The sequence below is a fragment of the Epinephelus moara genome, chromosome 17, assembly GCF_006386435.1.
Source record: "Epinephelus moara isolate mb chromosome 17, YSFRI_EMoa_1.0, whole genome shotgun sequence".
NCBI classification, from domain to species: Eukaryota; Metazoa; Chordata; class Actinopteri; order Perciformes; family Serranidae; genus Epinephelus; species Epinephelus moara.
Genome location: NC_065522.1, coordinates 31,722,766 through 31,728,461, shown reverse-complemented (window position 1 = coordinate 31,728,461; position 5,696 = coordinate 31,722,766). Strand labels below are relative to the sequence as shown.

Below are 5,696 nucleotides of genomic sequence, written 5' to 3'. Positions count from 1 at the left end.
GGGCGGTAACATGCCGTGCAACGTCTACAATGAAGAAGACGAAGAAGAAGCCCGTGGTGCATTTTGGGTAAGTAGTATCCCTGCAGTATGCTCTGCGATCATACTACAATGTAGGTGTGTTTAGTAGGGGTGGTAGCATACTGCTCCTCCCTACTACGGTTTCGGACATACTGCATACTAATTTGGTCTACTACAATCCATACTACTTGACGCAGCCCAGGAGCAGGAGGAGCAGTAGAGGAGCGGAATGGAGGAGGACAAGCAGAACCCGGAGCACCGGAGCAACAAGGTCCGGAGAAGACAAGCAGCAGGCTCGTCCTCTGATAGCAGCGATGTTGAGGTGAGTGTTGATGGCGTCATGGATAAAAAGGGCTTGACAGCAGCCACACTAAAGACACGAGGAAGAGTCTCGAGGCTCCGTGGATCATCCGCTCATTCTCTGGTTCACTCTGAGCCTCGTGGCGGCCATTTTGTTCTCCTCCTGTACTGGTTTCCAGTCTGCGGTCAGTGCTCCGGGTTGTTCTGTCTGCTGGGATTCAGGGACAGTGGACTTCCGGTTTGAGGGACAGAGACAGATGGTGATGAAGGACAGGTTGTTGTCTCTGGGTGTCCAGTTATAGTGGACCTTTTATCAGCTCATGTTTTGTACACATAACACTGACGGCTCTGTGTGGTTTCTTCATGGAGATTTTCCCGCGCAGCGCATTTCGTGATCTCGCGAGAGCTTGCAGAACGAACAACGTCAGTTATTAGGCTCGTCGGAGATGACCTGCGCTCGCTTGGAAAGTAGACGAGAGCAGGCGGCCGCAGCGGGGGCGGTGACAAAAAGCTGCGGTGAAGTCGGACAGTTTCCAGCAGCCTTCAGTCCGTACAGGAAGTCACAGACACACTCACATCCTGTCTGGAATGATGTCAATTCATTAAAAAAAGTGATCAGACCCATATATCAGTTTGTTTTCAGTCTCCAGTTGTTTAAATTATGATAGATTAATTAATTAATTAAAATGCTTTACAGGTGATCTGTAGTTTATATTCATGGTTTATCCTCCATTTGACATGAATTCTCCTGTAAATCAGCATCATATCAGTTTGACCTGTCCCCTCAGCTACACAGGCTGAATACATTGGGTCTCATTCATGAAAAGTGAGTAAATCTGTGTGTAGATTTGCACATAAAAGCCTACACTACTAAAAACCTACTCCGGATTCAGGAACGCCGCGGGCAACTCAGATTTGATCGTAAACACGTGTGTATGTTCATGAATGCCAATCCATCGTAAAGTGACAGCGCGCTCCCGGTAATCAGCAATTAGCATAAATCCCCGCCCATGAATAGCCAATGACCACCATATAAGGAGGTGTAGGTGCATCCTATCGACCTGTCAGTCATGGCGCAAACAAAGAAAGAGAGGGAAAGAAAAAAGAATTTTTCCGAAGCGAAGATGGAAATAATTTTGGGTGAAGTGGACTTAAGAAAAAACATTTTATTTTCTTCAGTTAGTAGTGGTGTGACAGGGACAGGCAAAGCGAAGGCCTGGAGGGAGGTAACAGATGCTGTTAATGTTGTCTCTGTAGTACAAAGAACCATGTCAGAGGTGAAGCGTAAATGGTTTGATATGAAACTGGAGGCAAAGAAATGCATAAGCACACAAACAAAAAATACAGCAGCCACAGGAGGAGGAGGCTCATAGTCACAACTACCTGCTGCACACGAGCGCATCGCTGGCATAACTGGGAGCACAGCAACATGCCTCCACTGGAGTCAACATCAAACCCAGTGGGTAAGGTGTTGTATCATAATACATTCTGAAAATCATCACTGATAGCGTAGTGGTCACCAAACAAACAGAAGATTCATTTGTGGGGTTTTGAATGAAGTGGGAACGGGAAACCAGAGATGTTTTGTGCGTAATGGATAAACTCTAAATCAGTGATGGCTGCCAGAATGTAGAGCTATTTAACATTTATTTTAACAAATGATACGGATAACATATAGCCTACAGCAGTTTTGTATGCATCATCTTCAAATTATTTGAATCTTAATAGCCTAAAGCTCTGTTTAATACAACGTAAATTAAACATTTTTCAAATCAGATTTATTCATTCAAATGATCAAAAAGCCACAAAAAAACAACAACAACAAAACATGTGTTGTCTCAAATAATTCTTTCAGCTGCTGCCCCTGCTGAACCCAGGCACCGAGGCCGAAGAGGCTGTGATCCGGCTGTCCTTACCGATATTTTTATTATCATCATTCAACATGTAGAAAGAACGTGTAATCTATTGAGTCGATTTACATAGATAATTCACAATCATGAAATAACAGGTAAAAGTAGCACGCACATCCCAAAAAACTTAGTGCTGGGCGCTGGACCAAAAGGTAAGTATGGAATAAAAGATAAAATCCGCACACCAGAAGCTGCTCCTTGAACAATTTATTCATGTGTTACGTTTCGGGCCCCTGCCCTTCATCAGAAGATAAGATAATTGTTCAAGGAGCAGCTTCTGGTGTGCGGACTTTATCTTTTATTCCAATTCACAATCATGAACCTAATCTGGATCTTAAACCTGCTAATTGCCAACTAATTTAACTAAATGTGTTTTAATATTTTGTCATGTTCAAAGGCATCTGTGTATTGTGTACATAACAGAATGCAATACGAATTAAAATTGTAATTTCCAATAGTGAAGAGCAATATTTATGTGCTTTACTAAATTTACACAAGCACTACGAGTGGTCAGGAGCAGGAGTAGATTTTGTTAGTAGCTACGAAAAGATTGGAGCTACTAAAATATTGATGAATGCGGACATGCACGTAAATTTCCGTCTGCGAACAGTTTACACACAAATTCCTTCTGTTCATGTTTCATGAATGAGACCCACTGTGTTTAACAATAAGGTTCATATTTTCAAAGGAAAAAAAAATACTAGACAACAGCTTTCATTAAAGATCAGTCAGATACAGTCAGGGCTTCACATCTGTTATGTTAAGAATCCTCACTGGCCACAAGTGTCTGTGTTGCTAAATACTCCAATAATTAAAAAAGTCCAGTGTTAATATACAGTAGACTCTGTGTAGTTTATGATGAATGTAGGCCTATTTAGTCTGTGACAACTAACCTTCACCATCAGTCACACATGTTTTCTGTTCACAGAATAAACCTTCAAATCAGACAAATACAATCTTAATCTCTAAAATTCAACAAAAATTAGTAGTTTATCTAAAACGTCATATTGTTGAGTCGACATCTGAACCAATCAGCTGTTAGATCAGCTGAGAGCCTGGCTGTGCAGTCGGTGGAGAGCAACTGCAGCGCCTGGCTCTTACAAACTGTCTCTCACGGTTTTATCGCCGTCCACTTTTGTAATACGTCAGAGCAAGTCGGGATGAAGTCGGACACAAAACTAACCGGCATGCATTGTGCGACGATCGCCGGTGATCGAATCTGCACAGGCCTGGCTCATCTCGAACGAACCTAATAATTTACAGACTAACAGGGGCGTGTCCAGGGTCTGAGGACACTGGGTGCTCAGCCTCTGTAGGGGGGCACTCTGGTTCCCCGTTTAGTGTGTGTCGTTTCGCCTGCTTTCCACATGACTTGTTAATTGTGATGTTAAAAATATACTGTAGTTTTTAGTTAAGCTGCCCCCATGTACAAGAAATACTTTATTAAAATGTTTGCATATAAAATAACATTTCTATCAACAGATTGATATTACTTATATTTTTTATTTTTCTCTTTTCATCTTTACCTATTTTTTGTGGTAAAAACATTGATCAACATCTGCAATAAACTCAATAAACTATTTAAATATTTACTATTTAAATCAGCTGACAGCGTTTGAGCCAACCACAAGAATGTGTGGAATTTCGATTTTATTGATGGTTTGCTCTGTCCTGGTGCAAACAGTGGTTTTTGACGTCTATGGTCCAGTTGTGGAAAAATCAAACGTCCCAGTACAATAAATCAAACGCACCCCGACCACTGTGTCTCGGAAGTAGACACGCGTGCGCAGTCACGTCCTGCTGAGAGTGAAATCCCTGACCGTTAGCTCACATGCAGCATGAAGCTGTTCTGTGTTGTTGAAATTAAACAAAATAACATGGAACATATCTGCTTATTAGGCTACTGATTTTAATTGGGATATTTTTGATGAACTGAATGGCATTTAACGGAGTGTTGCCCGTCTCGAAGGCTGGGCTCATAGGAGACCACCGGACTCTCTCCCAGGGGAGGGGCTGGGGGAGAGAGGGAGATGTCAGGAGTCCAGACAAGGCTCCGCACGGAGCACGGACAGTTCAGAAGCAACTCAGAACGAGTTGAAATCAATTAATAAACAGACAAAATGGTGTTTTAAACTGCATATATTGCTAACAGATCTATTCTCTGGCCTAAAGTGCAGCCGTGACTGGTTCTGAATGTGGGCTTTAGCAGGCAGCCGTTCTCTCCTCTTCCTCGTCACCCCCTTGCTCTGAATGTAGGCATGGACTGTAACGCTATATGGCGTATACTGCCCCCATCAGTTCCAGAAGAGTCATAGCACTGATTCTTGTGCTGGTATCGGGCCGGGTTTTTTTCATCGTGGTATCGAAAGGTATCATGAGTATCAGTTGTCATGACATCACTATTAATGACGCTGTGGGCTAATGGGCATGTAGCTACTTCCATGTTTCAGATGATACGTCATGTTTGTAGTCGACCAATGAAGATGAGTTTACATATAACCTTGGGTTCGTCCTTCATCTTCTCAAAATGATCGCACACTTTGGATTTCCTGCCCGACATGTTATTAACTAGCCTGTGGAATAACCGCAGGTACCAGCCCTGGAAATTAACCTGACTCCTGTCTGACTGCTGAGCGTGGACACTTCCTGTGTCTGTCCTTTCACATTAAAGTCCTGTTAAAGGCGATTCACAGATTAACCAGCAAAAAGTAGGCTACGGTGAACTTGTATGTCCCCTGAAGTTAAATTTAAGTTTTAGAGTGTTTTTTTTAAAGGCTTAACACTACTTTCTTGATAGGCTAGCTGTTTTTGGTGACATGTTTGAAAACATGCAACAGCAACAATTTTAAAAGACACAGTGCGCCCTCAAAATAACTGTTGATCAACGAAGCAGCAGCAAACACTGTTTAAAACTTAGCAAACCGGTTTGGATTTATTTTGATAAGGTGCAGCTCCTAACAGAGTTTCATGTTTGTTTGTTGTTGTTTTTTTCTGCGACTAAGTGACCAAAATATATAATTTAATAATTACATTGATATCGTAAACATGTGGGCGACTAGTTGACTAATGGACCTAATGGACAGTGGTGGAAACTAAAGTCATACATTTGCTGAAGTACTAAAGCTACTTAAGTACAGCGCCGAGGTACTTTTAATTTACCCGAGTATTTCTATTATATGCCCCCGTGTACTTTTATTCCACTACATTTCAGAAGTAATACTGTACTTTTTACTGCATTACATTCATCTGACATCTTGAATCACTTCACAGATTCAGATTATGAAAACAACATATAAATCAACCAAAACATTATAGAATAGAATGGAACAGAATAGAATAGAATAGCCTTTATTGTCATTGTGTGTACAACGAAATTAAGGTGCCACTCCAGTCAGTGCAACAAGAAACAACAATAGCAATAAAAATAAATCAATAAAAATAGAATAGACAAACTATGAACAAGAGAAA

At 41.5% G+C, this 5,696-nt stretch overlaps 1 pseudogene; it reads left to right on the top strand.

Annotated features, from left to right (window-relative positions):
* Positions 1-220: 220 nt before the first annotated feature.
* The window catches only part of LOC126404356 (gastrula zinc finger protein XlCGF17.1-like), a 124,222-nt pseudogene continuing 118,746 nt past the window's right edge, over positions 221-5,696 (top strand).